The sequence below is a fragment of the Kogia breviceps genome, chromosome 1, assembly GCF_026419965.1.
Source record: "Kogia breviceps isolate mKogBre1 chromosome 1, mKogBre1 haplotype 1, whole genome shotgun sequence".
In the NCBI taxonomy this organism is placed as follows: domain Eukaryota; kingdom Metazoa; phylum Chordata; class Mammalia; order Artiodactyla; family Physeteridae; genus Kogia; species Kogia breviceps.
In genome coordinates this window covers 89424083-89443179 of record NC_081310.1, presented here as the reverse complement: position 1 = coordinate 89443179, position 19097 = coordinate 89424083, and the positions used below count along the sequence as shown (strand labels likewise).

Here is a 19097-nt window from a genome sequence, read left to right as displayed (position 1 = left end):
ATTTGGTGGGGAAGATATTTTTGGAAGGGGGCTGTGACACATCTCAAATTATACTATGTGAGTACTTGCTTTCTCTTCTATTTGTGGTACCAGCCCTGTCCAGGGGCATGTGACCTGTACATGTGGATGGGATCAACTCAGGAAGGGAGACTAATGCTGATGTAAGTTTCCACATAGCTGATTGCTTAGAAAACTCAACACTTGGGACTATGTTCTGAGGTAACTGCTTAAATAAAAGCTTTTAACAACAAATTGCTTTTAGACTTCAGTATGGAAGAGAAAATACTGGAAGAGATTCTACAGCACTGCTCAGCCCTGCAGGCAGGGGCATTTCAGGACACTTGGGAGGAACCCAGAAATATGCTCAGCTTCTTCTTAGACTGCCTTACATTTCTTGCAGCCTTGTACGATCATAGGAGCCTGGTATTCTGTGGACAGTAAGCCCGGCAAAGCTACAGAGTGGATCTCTGTAGGGACAGAGCTGCAGTTCTTTCCAGAGTTTGGTTGATTTGTTACAATTAGTAACAGGCGGCTCTCCTGAAATTCCACAATTGCCTCTTGAAATAGGAAAATCCCAGGTGACATGGGTAGGAAATTGCTAATGGGGTGAAAACTTTTCCAGAACATTAAAACAAGATCCTGCTACTTGCCTGTAAGTGAAAGTTTAAACAAACCTCTTTTCTTTTTTTTTTTTTAAATTTATTTATTTATTTTTGGCTGTGTTGGGTCTTCATTGCTGTGCGCGGGCTTTCTTTAGTTGTGGCGAGCGAGGGCTACTCTTTGTTGTTTCGGTGGCTTCTCTTGTTGTGGAGCATGGGCACTAGGTGCATGGGCTTCAGTAGTTGTGGCTCACGGGCTTCAGTAGTTGTGTCTCACGGGCTCTAGAGTGCAGGCTCAGTAGTTGTGGCTCATGGGGCTAGTTGCTCCGCAGCTTGTGGGATCTTCCCAGGCCAGGGCTCGAACCCGCATCCCCTGCATTGGCAGGCAGATTCTTAACCATTGTGCCACCAGGGAAGCCCCAAACCTCTTTTTTGATTAGGAAAACCAAAGTCAATATCTGATTACAGCAAAATTCAATGCCATTCTGCTGGATTCTTCTGGGTCTATAAAACCCCAAAAGGACAGCAGCCCAGGTGGATGACTCACAAGTGTTCTGACTCAGATTCCAGGTTCTTGGGGTGCTTTCCATAAAATGCTTCCAAAGTGTTAATCCACCAATAATCATAGTTGCTGTATTGACTTTGCACAAAACTGTACAGCCTATAAATCATTTTCATATATGGTATCTCATCTAATCCTCCCCAAAACTCGATGAGGTGTATAACACTCTTCTACTTTTGCAGAAGAGAAAACTGAGGCCCAGGTAACTTAAGCAAATTATCCTAAATCTCAGGGTGAACATGTATCAGTGGAAAGGTTTACATCCGGTCTTAGGAATCTAAGACTATTTGTGCGTTTGAGCAAAAAGGTCCGAGGATGAGAGACAAGGTTGGGAACTGTAGTTGGAAGAGTGGATACAGAGGTCCCTTGGGCCAACATCTGATCATCTAGGGATATGCTGTCCCCAGACAGGGACAAACTTTTGCCAGCCTTCTCTCTGCCTGGGAAGGTAATCAGTTAGTGTTAGAGACCCCCTAGATCTGGAAGTGACCAAAGTTATGATGTAGTTCAGATCCCTCGCCCAGAGAAGTTCAGTGTCTCGCAAAGACTTACACAGATAACTGGTGACAAAGCTGGGATTGCTACCCAGTTTTCTGGATCTTACAGGAATTTCTCCTGCTACAACTGAATGCTTTTCCTCCTACATGCTCTCTCCTTTTCACTAGGTAGAAATGTGTTTACAATGAAAGATGATTGGGCACTCCTTAGATAACTGAGCTAATATTAACAATTGTTACTATTCATTCAACACCAGCGATGTGCCAGGTTCTGTGCTAGACCTTTCACATACATTATTTTGAGCCTTCACGAGAATGCTGCAAAGCATATATTATTATCTCTGTGAAGAGACGGAGACCAAGGTTGAGGATGGATTTGCCAAGGCAATACTGAGTTGACGTTCTTCCCATTGTGCAATGCACGGAGTAAGAGTTTCTCTCTTGTCCTAAGAAACAGAAATGTCTGAACGTTTTAATACGGTCAAGTATTGTTTTTGGAAAATCATTAAAATTCAAATTGTGTTTATTCCTAGAACGATATCTGATTAAAAAGTTAGATAAGGGAGATGAATCAGTTATCACTTTTAAACAGAGTTCTTAGAAGTCTTGATTAATAAGGTTTTTTTTATTGTGAAGGAAAACCAACATTTTAAAAAAGCTGTAATTCAAGTCATATGCTTAAGTAATTTTTTAAGAAGAGAGGCAGGGTCTTTTTAAACCCCTATTCATCTAGAGTGCTAGGGACAGAGCTGTAGAGGTTCTTTTGTATTAATTAGTTCCTCCCTCAAATTATCATACCTTTAGGAGTGCTAAGCATATTCATCATTTGTACCTCAGTTAGAGTTACTTTGATACAACTGCATTCCTCTTAGCATCTGTGATATGCCTTCCAAATTTTGTTTTAAAAAAGCATTTTTTAAAAAACTTGGAACACTTTGAGGAAATGGAGAAATCTGAGTGCCATACCTCCAAGGAAGGATTTGGACCACAGATGGGCAGTGTGGAATTGCTTGGTACTTGAAAACCAGCAGGGGAGGTCGCCAGAAAATGGGAAAACAGAACTGACGGGGAGTTGGGAAAGTGTCAGTGTGAAATTTCTCAATTTCCACTTTTTCCCTGACCCCTAATGGCTATTCCTGGCCAGTATGCTGCCAAATACTGATACAACATAGGTGGCTAATTACTGCCTTAAAGTTCTGATCTTCATCAGGCAGTGCACAGAGGTGTCATGATGTGTCTTTCAGTGTGATTCCAAACACTATATTTCTGTCATTTGACTCTGTTCCTTTTCACATGGGTCCTCTGCTTCCACCTATACAATCCAGAATGGTCACATCTTGGATTGCTCTCACAGAACTGGTGTAAGAGCCTTCTTCCCTGAAATAGCAGGTGCCGCAGCTTCAGGGCCATTGTGATGATGCCCCTTAATCTGCTGTCACAACTTTTTACTTGGTTTCTGGTCCTTTGACTTGTATTGCCTGACCCTAGTGCCTGTGGGTTTCCAGATTCCTAACTGCTCGCTTGGTTTTTAACCTACATACTTAATCTTGACTCCTGATATGCATCTGATTCCTGACTGTTCATTTGGCTTGAGTCCTATTGGCTTTTCCCATCCCAAGCCCCTAGCTGTGATTCTGAGATTTGTTTTCTGCCTGGCTTCCCACCCTGGCTCTGGGATCTGATAATCCTCATCAGCACTAGTTCTGACTCAGTAGGGAGATTCAATCTCATTGAGCAGCCAGGTAAACAAGAGGACGGTGGAAGGAGTTGATAATCTCGCACCATCATCCAGCATCTGGCACGAATCTCATGGTCTTTCTGATCATGGGGTTGCTTTTACATGTTATAAGAGTTCAAAGAATGCTTGAACAGAAGAAATCTGTTGTAATCAAGGGGCAATAATTGTTATTCTTTCCAGTTGTTGAGTTAGCTATGCTTCTATAAATTGTAACATACTGTTGCAAGTTTTATTGAGTTCCTACGGTGTCCTGAAATTAGGGTCAGTCCACATCTCCAAGGAAGACCAGATCCATTCCTGTGTTGCAGGGTATTTGATAGAGTTCATGGGTGATCATTTCTACTGCTCCTCCCTCATTCTAAAAGTGAACAAAAGTCAGTTTCCCCACAGAGCCTAGTTTTTTTTTTTTTTTTTTTTTTTTTTTTTTTTTTTGAGGTACGCGGGCCTCTCACTGTTGCGGCCTCTCCCGCTGCGGAGCACAGGCTCTGGACGCGCAGGCCCAGCGGCCATGGCTCAAGGGCCCAGCCGCTCGGCGGCATGTGGGATCTTCCCGGACCAGGGCACGAACCCATGTCCCCTGCATTGGCAGGCGGACTCTCAACCACTGCGCCACCAGGAAAGCCCAGAGCCTAGATTTTTGAGATAACTTTACCTGTGTAAAATCCCAACTTATCTCAATAGGATGTTATTAAAGGAAGGAGAATTTCCCATCCAAGATAACTAACCCAAATCAAGGTCCTTGGGTGGGAAACAAAACTTAATATCTGATCCCAACAAAGCTCTGGTATTTTGTCTTGCAGGTTTATTGAGAGTATATAACCATGGGTAATTTCTTGGGCAAATGAACTCAAGATTAATTTCTCACCGTTTTCTGGAAATACATTGAAACATTTGCAAATGAAGGTATGATGGGCTCTCAAATAGGAATTCTTTTAGATTACTGTTCTTAAGAATTCACGTTAAGCTTATTTCTAAATTTATAACTGATTATGACAGATAAGTTGATGAGTCAATGTCATCTCTTAGAGTTCATGATAATTTTAAGGGCATGTTATCAACCATATTTCTAACCAAAGTCAAGCAATTTTGGGTATGGCTCTTAAACTAGTTTTCCACAATGTCATACTTTACCCTGTACTTGTAGCTGCTTTTTGAGCTGTAGGGTTTGGTGGGGCTGGGAATGCTGACCTCAGGAAGGATTTGGTACAGTGCTTGGCAATCCCATGACACATCAGTTGTCCTTTCCCGTCATCTATCTGGCATTGAGTGAATCAAAAACAGAGCATTATTCCTGGTTTATGTTGAAATTCTCTGTTGTCCTTTGAAATCCCAAGTAAAGATTTCCTCCTATTGTGTAACTCAAGAGGTTTGATAAAGTATTATGTTTGGCATTCTGTTTCTGGAAATCTTTCTTTACAGAGGCCACCTATAGGTGTTCTAGAGTTGCTTGAATGACAATTAGTGCCAGATGATGCAGTAGAGGCCACAAGCCAAGTCCATGTAGCAATAAAACACATCCTATAGGAACAGAGACAGAGATAAGCAGGGGCCATTCTAAGAGGGATGCAGCAAGAACTCAAAGGATCTATCACTCAGACAAGCAAGGTAGTGGAGAGCAGAATAGGAACACCAAGAAAACAGTCTCTGATAAACCAGTGCAGTAATTGGAAGTGTTTCTGGTGATGTGAAGGAGGACTCTGGAGGCCTCCAGGGTGAGATAAGTCAAGCAATCAGCATGTCAAGGTAATTTGTTAGCAGTTCAGGCTTTGGGCCAAGGTGTGTAAACCTGCCCGCTATGACGTATGAAGCCTGCTAACCTGAGGAGACTTGGCTGTAGAAAGACAATAGAAAAGTGGAGCCTGCTTGGAACTGACAAGAGGGGCCACTTGTACCTGTTAATGTAACATCTGTCCCAGTGAAGGCAGATCCTGATTACAAACCACTGATATAGTTAGAGGGGTAGGCATGGCCTCCATAAGGACAGAAGGGTTCCCACATTTCCCTGATTGCTGAGTAGTTTTTATGGACTGATGCTCTCAAAAAGCTGCAAAATGGGAATAAAGACTTTAGTGATGGTTCCTCAATATACGCCAAACAGACATTAGCTGTAACTGTTGGAACTCACACCAACTGTACACAGCCCTCACCATCTCGCTAAGCCCACACAGATTATATACTGCTGACCCCATTGTTAATATCACACCTGACTCTACGTTTCTCACTGACCTACTAAGCTCACACCAGCCACACACACCCTTCACCATCTCAGTGATTTGACATCCACCCTACACTGCGCTCAGATGAGATCACACAAACAGCTCGCTGACTTCACACAGATTATACACTGCTGTGAAAGGTCTTCCTTTTTGCCCACTCAATACCTATTTTCCCATTTTTTTCCAAGAAATAAACCCGGGTTTTATTCAAGGTGGTGCTGTGTGCAGCTAGGAGACCACATTTCTCAGCCTCCCTTGCAGTTACATTTGATTACATAACTGAGTCTGACCAGGGAGACTTAAACAAAACTTGTTGGGTAGGACTCCTGGCAAGGCTTCTTGAAAGGAGATAGAATGCTGGGGTATAATCTTTTGCCCTTAGTCTTTATACTTTTTCCCCCAGTTTTGAAAACAGATATGATGGTCAGATCTCATCAGTTGTCTTGTGACTTTGAGAATAGAAACCACCTAATGAGAAAGTTTGTTTGTAAGTTAGAGGATACCTGGGTCCTTGATAACTTTGGGAAACTACAGTATCATCTCTGGCCTTCTATCTTTTTTTTTTTTTTTTTTTTGTGGTATGCGGGCCTCTCACTGTTGTGGCCTCTCCCGTTGCGGAGCACAGGCTCCGGACGCAGGCTCAGCGGCCATGGCTCACGGGCCCAGCCGCTCCGCGGCATGTGGGATCTTCCCGGACCGGGGCACGAACCCGTATCCCCTGCATCGGCAGGCGGATTCTCAACCACTGCGCCACCAGGGAAGCCCTGGCCTTCTATCTTTTAATTTCTTTTATGTGAGAACGTGAACCCTTAGTTTCGCATAAGCCACTGTATCTGGGTCTCTGTTACTTCGGATGAAGGCGGTTCTTACTGACACAACCCCTCACCATTCTTCTGGGCTCAAGCTGACTATGCATATACTTACCGTCCCCCTTGGTCAATGTGTACTGTGTATATTATCATTTGACTATGATGCATACATGGAACAGCTGTCTTTTTTTTTAATGCCTAGATGACTCTCTGCATTTTCCTTTTGACTTGTCCAGTAGCATAAAGCAGAATGGACCAGAATCTCTGAGGTACATATATCTCATTCTATAAATCTTAATGGAGAGAGGCTAAACCAGTACAACACAGTTGTACTAACACCAATAGTTAGGTGGTGCAGAGAGATTTGAGATCAATGGCTCTTCCTGCTCTGAGTCAGCACCAAATCATGTCATAGCGTTACTTCTGCATCACAGAGGGTAGGGTGGTGTCCTCAAGGGCAAACTTTATGATTTCCTAGCGTAAAGCTGAGTCACACCCACTACACTTATCAAAGGGCAATATTGGGGAAAAAAAGCACATTAATTTCTTTACCTTGCCTTGTCCCTTTCCCCCTAAAAAACCCGAAGAAGCAAAACTCAAGATAGGGAGATCACAAGTGGAAAGCAGGAAGGAGAAAGATGGGCCTGTACCAGTGCAGCCCAATAAAGGGATACCATGTGAATGGTGCCCCCTGCAGGGGTGCAAAACAGTGGCCCTGGCTCATTCCCAACTCTGCCGTCTCAGCGGCTATCAGAGTCCTTGGGGATTGGCTGTGGTGAAACTCTTGCTGTGGTTCCGTTCCTCCTTTTTCTTTGGCAAAAGCCCCTTTCCCCAGGCTTTTGCATGGTGGAGCAGGGGGAGGGGTCCTCTGAGAGGACAAGTATTCAGGTGAATGAATTTTCCACCAAGGACTCTTCAGGCTGTAAAGAGTAAGATTGAGGAGGGTGGGATTAAAATCTCTAGACAGGAAGTGGTTACCTTGGTGTAACAATGTTACACCTTTGCCTGTTCCATCAGAACTAGGAATAATGACTTAAAACTTTAAAGCAGTATGCGTAGTATAAAAGTGAAAAGAGATTATTTTAAACAAGTAGTTATTGAGGGTCTGGAGTCTACACTTCTAGGCCTCTGTTCTTAACTAGTCAGGTACCCAGAAGGACTAGAGGATGTACCTACAAGACCGCTTTCATGAGACTCTTGACAACTGGCTGTGACTGGCAGGTGGGAGGGAGCCTAGGACTGTTTGGAAGCCTCAAGGTCATCCCTCAGATTTAGGGGTCGGGGTAGTCGCATTTCTGAATCATGGTGACCCCCTCATTTTGCTCTTTATAGATTCCACTGGGGCTGGCATTCACACAGTCATTTCTTAGAAAAGTAACCCTTTTTTTTTTTTTGCGGCACGGGGGCCTCTCACTGTTGTGGCCTCTCCCGTTGCGGAGCACAGGCTCCGGACGCGCAGGCTCAGCGGCCATGGCTCACGGGCCCAGCCGCTCCGCGGCATGTGGGATCTTCCCGGACCGGGGCACGAACCCGTGTCCCCTGCAGACTCTCAACCACTGCGCCACCAGGAAAACCCCATGTTAATTTTTTGATGATGATTTCCTATCTCCTCAGCCTCAGGAGTCCTACTTTCTGCCCACCCTGACCATCTCAACCTCTGGATATTATTTTCATGTTAATGACACATAACAAAGAAGGTGTTGCTTCAGGCTTTCATTCTTTCCAATCTGTCCCTGTTGTTACTTGTTGGTAGGGACAAGTACTTATCCCATCAGAGCTTCTGTTTCCTCACCCGTAAAATGAAGATAAAAACATGCCCCAAGGACAAGTAACTCACTTGGGATTACTTGGGATTGACATATACACACTGCTATATTTAGACTAGATAACCAACAAGAACCTACTGTATAGCACATGGAACTCGCTCAATATTCTGTAATAACCTAAATAGGAAAAGAACTTGAAAAATAATAGATACATGTATAACTGGATCACTTTGCTTTACACCTGAAATGAACACAACCTTGTTAATCAACTATACTCCAATATAAAATAAAAATTAAAAAAAGAAAAAGAAGACACAATCTAATCAGTGGCAGAGTCCAGGCCTGCACCCAGGCCTCCTGATCCTCCTCCTCTTGTCTTTTCCCATGACAACAGTAACTCCCAGCTTGTTGTGAAAATCAGATTAGGTGATGTGCTGAAAGGCATTTTATGCTCCGAGAAGTGACATGAAGAGCTCTGTGATTATTATTAGGGATTTGATCTCCCTAACAATCCTAGTGACAGAGTGAGGCCCTTGCTCTTAGAGAAAATTACTTTCCTTCACTGTTTTGTTTCTCCCACAAACTCAGGGGAATGGGTTTTAAGCTTTTTTAAAGAGTCAGCTAATACTTATGAGGTTTTAAACTACAGTTGATGAAGCTTCCATTGGCTCTTCCCAGTGTCCGAGTCCTCTCTGCTCTCACTCTAAGCTAGATTAGCTCTCCCCTCTGCCTCTAGAGACCATGATCATAATGTCATCCCTTTAAGGTATACTATCTAAAAGGGGTATGTGTGTGTGTGTCTCCCTGCCAAGAGTCACAAGGATCCCTCCTGTGTCCCTATTTTACATCTATGTGACTCAGAGCCAAGCTCAGATTTTGTACAGCTCAGAGTTCTGTACAAATAAACCCCCCCCAGTGAGAAAGATCCTGAAGAAAGAACATTATTTGTTTCAGAATTTTTTTAAAAAATGTATTTATTTATTTTTGGCTGCATTGGGTCTTCGCTGCTGTGCACAGGCTTTCTCTAGTTATGGCCAGTGAGAGTTACTCTTTGTTGCAGTGCACGGGCTTCTCGTCGCCGTGGCTTCTCTTGTTGCAGAGCACGGGGCTCAAGGCACGCAGGCTTCAATAGTGGCAGCACGTGGGCTCAGTAGTTGTGGCCCGCGGGCTCTAGAGCACAGGCTCAGTAGCTGTGGTGCACAGGCTTAGTTGCTCAGCAGCACGTGGGATCTTCCTGGACCAGGGCTTGAACCCATGTCCCCTGCATTGGCAGGTGGATTCTTAACCACTGAGCCACCAGGGAAGTCCCAGAAAGAACATTTTGAGGAGACAGAGGCAAAGATGATCTTAGAGCAGGAGCAGGGTTCCTTTGGTGGGACTTTGTTAAGAACCAGTCTTTGGAGGGAGATAAAGGAGATACAAAGATGGAATCATTTTTGTCCCTGAAGGGATTAACACTGGCCATGGTGGTGGGGACTTTAGTCCTAACATCCCAGACTGACCGACGCTGATGTAGGAGACACATGGCAGTGTTTCCAGCTGTGGTCCTGGGCCCTGGTCCTCCCAGAGGACCGGGTCCTTCTGGTGCTGCTGGAAACGCCTCCTCCCACTTCTGTCTCAGGGTCTGGTGCCATCCCACTGGCATCCACACTGAGGGGCTGGCTCTTCCTTTTCTGTATCTGACCCAAGAATACTTCAGAGGGTCTTAGTGAGTTCTTGAGAGGAATCAGCTTCTTTAAGAGGGTTTGGTCACCAGAAATAATAGAAATGTAGGATTTTGAAAACCAAAGAGGGTCTCAGAAAGCTTACAATTCAAGGCTCTTGTTTTATAGGTGAGGATACTGAGACCCAGAGAGGTTAAGTGATTTGTTTAAGCTTTTATAGCACAATAGTCTCTGTGTTAGGATGATAATGCAGGTTTCTTGATTTCTAATTAAATGCTCTTTTCTACTGAATCTTTTGTAATCAGGAAGAAGACACTCTTTTGATAAATAACAATAGGAGGGTTAGGGCAGATTCAAGAATTACTTGATTTATTATCTGGCAGTTTTAGCCATTCTAAGAGAAAATGGCTCTGAATTAAATTTAAGAAACTATCAGGGTCACAAAAATGCATAAATAAGCAATAATGTCCCTGTCCACACTTCCAAGTGCTCTTTGTTTCTCTTTGTTTATTGGCCCAACTTCTAGTGTCTTCTATCCTAATAAACTAAAGGGTGCAGGAGGTACTGAGAGGAACCCACATAGCATGTTTATCTTTTTAAAAATGTGTTATGTTTTTGTTCACTAACATGGGATTTATGAAAGCCCAGAAAGGAAGACAATAGGAAGGGCACGTTTCCTTCATCTTGATCTCCCTTGCGACCCAGGAATGTGGGCCTGGGCTTATTTCCAAGGTTATGTTGTAACCAAGAACTGGAAATGGAAAACTTAGCAATGAAGTTCAGCAGTTTTCTTCTTCTGTTTTTAAATAAAATATACTTCAAAATGTGATTTAAATAAATTCACCTAGCATGTAAAGTTATAAAATAGTGTATGTTCTCACCCAGTGATGTGTTAGAGCTGACCCCTACTAGCTCATGAGAATGGATTGTTATTCAGGAATTATTGTAAGCCTGTTGTGAAGTCATTGGCAACTTGAAATCCGTCACGATGGGAATATTTACACCAAGGAGATCAGCAAATTCTATAAATCAGGGCGTTTTTTTTTTTTTTTAAATCAGAGAGCCACTTTGCTAGCACAACAATAGCACATGAGAAGTTCCACTATTCAGAAGTAATCATTGTTAGTTTTCTTATATAAAACATCCAAAAAATGATTATTCATATGCTAGCACATATGCATGTATTATTTGAATTCATTTATAGAATGAAAATAATATTTTATGAAATTTTCTTGAGATTTTTCATATCAACACATAGATCTAACAACTCACTATTTTAAATTATAATATGTTATTATATGGCTGTACCATAGTTTATTTAACCAATCTCCTTTTTTTTGTTTTGTAAGTTATTTTTATTGAAGTATAGTTGTTTTATAATGTTGTGTTAATTTCTGCTGTACAGCAAAGTGATTCAGTTATACATATATATACATTCTTTTTTATATTCTTTAACCAGTCTCATAATGATGGGTGTCCTTGTTTTGTTTTCTCCAAAAGTAGACCCTGAGACACGAGGTTAGGTGCAGATGATTTATTTGTCAGGTGACTGAGGAAGCGCATGTGAGACAGTAGGCAAAGTGGGACAGGGAAAAACACATTCTATCAAGAGTACAAACTATGGACATGATCTGTGGCTGTGATGTTGACTTTCACCACCTCGCAGAGGTAGTGGTTGTCAGGTTTCTCCACCATAAAGTTACTCTCCCCACCCTGCCTCCACACTTGCACACTTTTTGCAGCCCACACTTAAGTTGTGGGGGTTACCCTCCCCCTCCTTGCTTACTCCCCCCTCCTTGAGGGTGGAGTATGTATATAAAATGATTTGGAATTCTTCGGCATGAGATCTTGGTTTCTTCCTGCATATTTAATTACTCAATCATTTACTTATCTCAATATGGGACTCATAGATATTTATTTTATACTTTGGACTATAATCCAATGTTAGTTTATTTTGTTGGCCAAATCGTTACAGCTTTCAGTTGGCTCCTGTGTCCCTTTGATATACCCCTATCATTGTGGGTTATTGTTTATTGATTTTGAGCACTTCCTTAGTTTCTGGTTTCCATTGGTTTTCTTTCTTTTTTTTTATTGCCTGCGTTGGGCTTCGTTGCTGTGCGCGGGCTTTCTCTAGTTGCGGCAAGAGGGGGCTACTCTTCGTTGCGCTGAGCGGGCTTCTCATTGTGGTGGCTTCTCTTGTTGCAGAGCACGGGCTCTAGGCACGCAGGCTTCAGTAGTTGTGGCATGAGGGCTCAGTAGTTGTGGCTCACGGGATCTAGAGTACAGGCTCAGTAGTTGTGGAGCACGGGCGTAGTTGCTCCGCGGCATGTGGGATCTTCCCGGACCAGGGCTCAAACCCATGTCCCCTGCATTGGCAGGCGGATTCTTAACCACTGCACCATCAGGGAACTCCTTTCCTTGGTTTTTAAGGAATAGAAGCTTCCTCCATTTACCTCAAGTTTTGAGTGGGGAGATTACATTTTATGGCAGGAAGTACATAAAGATTTACTCTCCTTTTCCTAATCTAATGAAATGTGATAGTTAGTTTTGCCTGACTTCTGAAACCACTGGGGTCAACACCCTACCCTGCCATGTCCCCCTTTAAAAGATTCTTCATTAGTAATTGTTAATTGAGGCTTCCAGTCTTTGCCTTTGGTCTTTTTTTTCTAACCAAGGCTAAATTTTTTAAAAACGTATGGCTTATGCTTTTCTGTTTCTGTAACTATTTCAGTGAGGATGTAGACCTAAGTTGATCTTGGCGTTATGTGTACTTGTGTGTACGGTGTGTAGGTGGAGGGTGAGGGGGTGGTCTCAGTTCCTGTTCCACAGCTGTGTACAAATAGTGTTGTATCCTGTCCCTGAAGCCAAGATTTGGGCAACTAAGATAACCACAAACCCTTATTATCTTGTACTCTGACTTTTCTTCTTCTTTTTATCTTGTCCCTTCAGACTTCCTTTGCTTTTTTTTGTCGTTCAACTGTGCATTTTAAAGTATGTTTGTTATATTTTACCCAGAATTTCTAAAGCTTTTATATTTAAAGCTTTTTAAGTCTGTTATGTTGCCAGAAATGGAAGTCCTACTCTTTACTTCCTCTTTTTTTAATCTTTTTTTTTATTTTGAGAAATTAAAACCATTTAAAACTACAAGGTATTATTTCAAATATATCTTAATTTTCTCCCAGAAATGGAAATTCTTTCATTTATTCCATGAATATTTATGTGCAAGACACTGTCCTAAGAATTTGGGATAAATCAGTGAAGAAAACAAAAATCTCTCTCCCCATGGAGCTTACATTCTAGTGGGAGATGAAGGCAATGAATAATAAACATAATATACAATGATATTGCCTGATATTTAGAAGGGGATAGTGCTCTGAAAAAAACAAAACAAAGCAAAACAAAACAAAAAACCTAAAACAACTAGAGCAGGGCTTGGAAATTAAGAGTGTAGGAAGTTAGACTTTTTTTTTTGTCCTTTATCGTAAGGTGGTTCTAGCAAGCCCCACTGAAAAGATGACATTTGAAGGAGTCTTGAAGGAGATGAGGAGCTGGCCCGGTAGAATTCTGTGGGAAGAGCATTTCAGGCAGAGGGAACAGCCAAGGCAAAGGTCTTAAGGTGGGAGTGTGACTGATGGGTTTGAGGAAAAGCAAGAAAGCCTGTGTGGCTGGAGCCAAGTGCATAAGGGGGACCGTGTGTGAGATGAGGTTCAAGTAGAGGAGAGGGGTAGGTTGTGGATGGACTTACTGGTCATTTGAAGAACTTTGTTTTTTCTCTGAGTTAACATGGGGTCCATTGAAGGTGGTTCTTCCCCCACTCCCCAAATTAATACAAAGAACTTTTTGTTTTCCAACCATTTGAGAGTAAGTTGCCAACGTAAAGCCCTATTACCTGCTCCCCCCATTCTTTAATGTATAATTCCTACAAACAAGGACATTCTCCTCTATAACTATACAGCCATCAAAACCAAGAAACTAGCATTGATACTGTACAGCCATTCTATCCTCAGGCCTTCTTCAAATTTCACCAATTGTTCCAAATATGTCCTTTTTATAGCAAAAGGATCCAGTCTAGATCTCACATCACTTTTAACTGTCAGGTCACTTTAGTCTGCTTTAGTCTGAAAGAGTTCTTTGCACTTACTTGACTTTCATGTGGTTGGCACCTTTGCAGATTACAAGCTAATTACTTCATAGAATGTCCTCCTACTGGGTTTTGTTACTTGTTTCCTCATGATTAGAATTAGATTTTTTTTTTTGGCAATAATATCACCGAATAGGCGTTTTTTTCCCCTCACTTCATGTAGTCACAAGTACACAATTTGAATTTGTCCATTACTAGTGCTGAAGACTTTGATCACTTAACTAATATGATGTCAACCAGGTATCTCCCCTATAAAGTTACTGACAGTCTTTGTAATTATTATAGTAAGTATTTTGGGGAGAGGTCACTTAAGACTATGTGAATATCTTTTTCCTAATCAAATGTTCACTGACTAGTTTTATTCTTTTTTTTCCCCAAATAGTTTATATATCTGAATATAAATATTACTTACAGCAAAGATGAGCTGGTTTCAACATCAGTTCTACCCACCCACCCCCACCTTCTAAAATGTACTCTTTGAGAAATCTTGTTCACATAAATAGATGAGCTCAGAACAAGTTTTATACTTGCATGTTGGCTTAATCCTTTGAACTCCTTCCAAGCTATATGCTAATCACAAATTCTCTATCATAAAAATTACACACAATGCTCTATCAGCTGATTATATTATCCTTAAGTTTGTTGAAAACAAAAAAAAATTTTAAACCTACCTTGCAAAGGGATTTGTTTCTTCATTTTCAATTTCTCTGAATTACACAGGAAAGACTTATTAAGACTTATCAATGACACTTCATTTTGTCTATTGCCTTTTAGAAGTATCTTTTTTACTTGATATACTTAGAAAGGTTTAGAATATTTTTAATATTAATTTTAATTTTATAATATTTTGATAACATACATTTATGATGCACTTTTGGGGGGGTAAAAGATATTGGCTCTGGAAATTTAACTCAGTCAATTTATGGAAATGATCCACCATCAAACCTAATGATGGTGGGCTACTAATTATCAAGCCAGAACAACAGGCGTAAATAACCGCCTGAGCAAACTGAGACATATGTTTATATTATCTCATGAACAGAGCCATGATCCATTGTCAAACTATTCAGCCGAATCAACTTCTTTTCTGTCAGAAAAAGTATGACTTCATATTCAATCCAAATAAACATGCTATTATGTATCCCCATGACAACCAGCTCACTTCTAAATGCAGCGACTAGCTGGGGATAAGATGATCCCATTTCCTCACACATCAATTTAAAAAGATAAAGTCTTAACTCCCTTGATTTTACAATATTTACAATTTAAATAGCAACATCCAATACTCCCTGCAAGTCAGAAGTCCATATTTTGCAACCAAAACTTGTTTATTAATAAAATCATGTTCTCAAGCTAAAGCAAATTTTAAAGCATGGATAAAAAAATACATAAAACAATTTCTGTGTAGTCATTGTAACAATCAGGACCAGTTACATAATTTGCAGGGCCCAGTGCAAAGTGAAAATGTGGGGCCCTTTGTTCAAAAAATTAAATATTTCAAGATGGGACCATCAGAGCCTTAAAGCCAGCACTGGCTCTCATAAAATAGGGCCCTTCTAAGGGCAGGTTACAGACCCAGCAAGCTGGCTGGGACAATAGTTTTGTTCATAGAGACCCTTATGTCCCTAGTATAAGCTGAATCAATGTGAATAAAAGTTTCTAAATTTAAAAAATAATATCACTGTTCACCCTGTGCATGCATTTTCTTCTCCATAAAAGTGGACACAATTTATTAACTGAAAACACCTATGGATTTTCCTATCTGAAAGGCATGGGAAATCTGTCTATCACAATCTTTACCATAATCTGGTGAACAATTTCTCAGTGCCTTAGTTTCCTCATCTGTAAAATGAGGATAATGTACCTACCCTGAATTGTGAAGACTAATTGTGTTAATATGGGAATGCACTTAGAACAGTGTATGGCATATAGTAGAACTGTAGCTATAGTAGAACAGAGTTGCAGAACTGTTTTCTATTAGCACTATTATTATTATTACTATTATTATTTAGTAATTTCATTCACTATACAAATTACAATAATGTCAGAATAGGAATTGATTTAATGACAGTGACAGACTTGGTACGTAAAATCTTTCTACCTATCAAAGGTGAACCAGGTATTATAACCTTTTCCACATTTATGTAAGCTTTTCTATTTTTCAGTAGAAAGATAGTGACCTAATGAGCAATGCTAATTCTTATGATGCTCTCCAATTAGCAATGCTAATTCTTAGGATGCTCTCCAAGCCAAGCATGTTTAAATGTTAAGCTTAGTGATAATTTTACCAGTGCCCTTAGCTTCCTTCACAAAAAATTAACTGATTTAATTTTAAAGTCTGAACGTTCTGTAAATTATTATTGCACATTGCATTAGAGATATTTTTCATACTATTGTTTAACAATTTTTTTATGATGATCACAACGCAGAATTGTTTTTAGAAAGAAATTCATGGTATATGTAAGATTTATTATGTTTAGTTTTGGTGTTTTGCTTTTAGTTCATCTTTGGTAGTTCTTGGAATGTTCATTGAAAAACTTCTGTTGTGTTTTGTCAGAGCTTTGGTCTCTTATAGAAACCCCCAAACTGTTGGTTTAATATGTCCAAGGAAATCTTCAGTCTACTTTCTTCAACACTCTGATTCTTCCTTAGCCACAGACTGGCAAATTTTAAAAAAATTAAATGATACAGATTTCTTTTACTAGAAAGCAACAGTACAATTCAAAATGGAAATCACATTTGTATAAAACACATCTGTATTATTTTCCTAGGGGTGCTGTAACAAAGTACCATGACCTGGAGGGCTTAAAACAACAGAAATTTATTGTCTAACAGTTCTGGAGGCTAGAAATCTGAAGTCAAGGTGTCAGCAGGGCTATGCTTCCTCTGAAACCTGCAAGGGAATCCTTTGCCTCTTCCCAGGTTTGGTGATTTGCCAGCAGTCCTTGGTGTTCCTTAGTTTGCAGCTGCATCCCTCCAATCTCTGTGTTTTGTCACAAGGCGTCCTCCCCATGTGTCTCTGTCTTCACATTGCCATCTTCCTATAAGGACACCAGTCGTATTGAATGGGGGCTCCTTCTACTTCAGTATGATCCCATCCTAATGTAATGAATTATATCTGCAACAACCCTATTTCCCAATGAAATCACATTCTGAGATACTGAGGTGTTAGGACTTCAATATTTGTCTTTTAGAGGGACACAATTCAACCCATCACAACATCCAATTAAAATTTTTTTATATCAAAGGGTGAAATTTTACTTCAGAGTTTAAATAATATTAATTTATTCAGATATTGGAAAATTTGCATCACAAGATTTTCCATTAGAACATACAAGTAAATAAATATACAACCAAATTCTAATTGTATATGTCAATACAATGTACCTTTTGTTTATGAGTAATTATATATTTTCATGGAATACATCTAACTACTACTTAGATTTATATTTCCTAAGACTATTATAAAAACCACTAAGAAATAAATTATGGAAAGAATCTTGTGATGTAGATTACTCAAATCAGTAAGGTTCAGATTAAAATGATGTAGAGTGAATATGATTATCCATTTTAATAAAAATTATATATAATAAATTATAAAAATCAAATAACATATCAGTTGTGCTCATTCTTGTTACTTAATTTGTAATAATCTAATGTAGTGTGAAGGTAAAATTTTATGAGACAATGCAGTAAAAGGCATGGTATTTCTTCTGCAAATATGTGTGAACACATGTATCAGATTCTGGGGTTTGGCTTTTGGAGGTAAGTTTATTAATATCAGAAATCATTCCATTAACTTTATTAGACATCATGACTAAACTTTGTGCATACATGTGAAGAAGGAGAAAGACATATACCTTAAAAGTCAATCAGTCTGTGCTTTTCATTTGTAAATGTGAAACAGCAGGTAGGAAAAGACAGCCTATGAGATGCTTCAAGAACAAATGTGTGCTCAGAGGGCTCAGTTCCAGGAAAGACTCACATGGAAGTTGAGGATTTGCAAGTCGATTCCCTTGGAAAGTCTTTGTGCATCCAAATATCTGTGAGTGTAACTGCTTGGCGAAGCTTATGTCACATGGGGAGCCTTAGCAGCAAAAGATCTGGGAAATGTAGCTTTTAGCTTTCCAAGTAGGATAGGTTAGGAAGGTAAGCTAGGATGTGGGTCTTGAGTGAACCGAACTAGTTTACAAAATGTGCCACTGTGGCCTTCAGTAGAAATTACCAACAGTGTTGCCCTGAACTTCATGCTGAACAGACTTAACACTAAATCTGTGTGTGCGTGTGTGTGTGTGTGTGTGTGTTATATTTAACATTGTGGTCTGAGACTCTCCTGGAAACTGTAGTAGCTGGCCCACAGGTATGTAGTCCTGTCCCTGTGAAGAGAGGTAAGATGATTCTTGAGTCCTGTAGCCAGAGATGAAGTGACTTTATTGGTGAGTGCAGACTAACTCATAAAACTATAAAGAACAATGCCTGCAAAGGAAGAACCTGGAAAGAACCTAGATAACTTTTTCTATGAGTGCTTTATCAGATTTCATCCAACGTCTCATGTTAGTTATTTTTATTCCCTTACATCTGTTTCATTACTGTTTATGGTAGCAAACAAAAACAAAACATAAAGCAAAAAGTCTGTAAATTTACATGAAGGGGGAATAGCAAATAAATGGAGCAGAACTGTTGAGAGACATTGATTCTGTACCAAATCAGGTGAGAAGCCCAAGAGACTGAGTAGGTCTTTGAAGATGTGAAAATAAAATAATCCCCTAAGGAAAAGTAGAAATAAGAGGAATCCCCTGTGGAAGGAACATAGAAAATGGACCCAGTGTGGCTAACAGGGACCCAAAGTAAAATGGAGCCAGGCAGTCATGACAGATCTGGGGTTCAATCACATACTTTGTGTTCTTAGAAAAACCACAGACAAATGACTATAAGGACTTCTGATTCCGCTAAGGGTCCTACCTGGAAAAGCCCCCAGCGAGAAGCTCCAGTGACAGCCTATCACAGAAGACTTGCAGCACTTGCAGTCAGGCTGCAAGGGCCATCCAGTCCCCTTTGCAAGTCCCCCAACTGTGACTTCTGCAGGTTTTGCTTCTAAAAATCCC

The 19097-nt window shown here is 40.5% G+C and overlaps 1 protein-coding gene across 1 annotated transcript in view; it reads left to right on the top strand.

The window, feature by feature from the left end:
* The first annotated feature begins 278 nt into the window (after positions 1 to 278).
* The window catches only part of LOC131764265 (C-reactive protein-like), a 60832-nt gene continuing 42013 nt past the window's right edge, over positions 279 to 19097 (top strand). Inside the window, exons 1-3 of the mRNA XM_067034975.1 lie at positions 279 to 652; positions 4197 to 4299; positions 17900 to 18037. The gene's annotated coding sequence lies outside the window, so the exon portion shown is untranslated. The remainder of the gene's footprint in view (positions 653 to 4196; positions 4300 to 17899; positions 18038 to 19097) is intronic.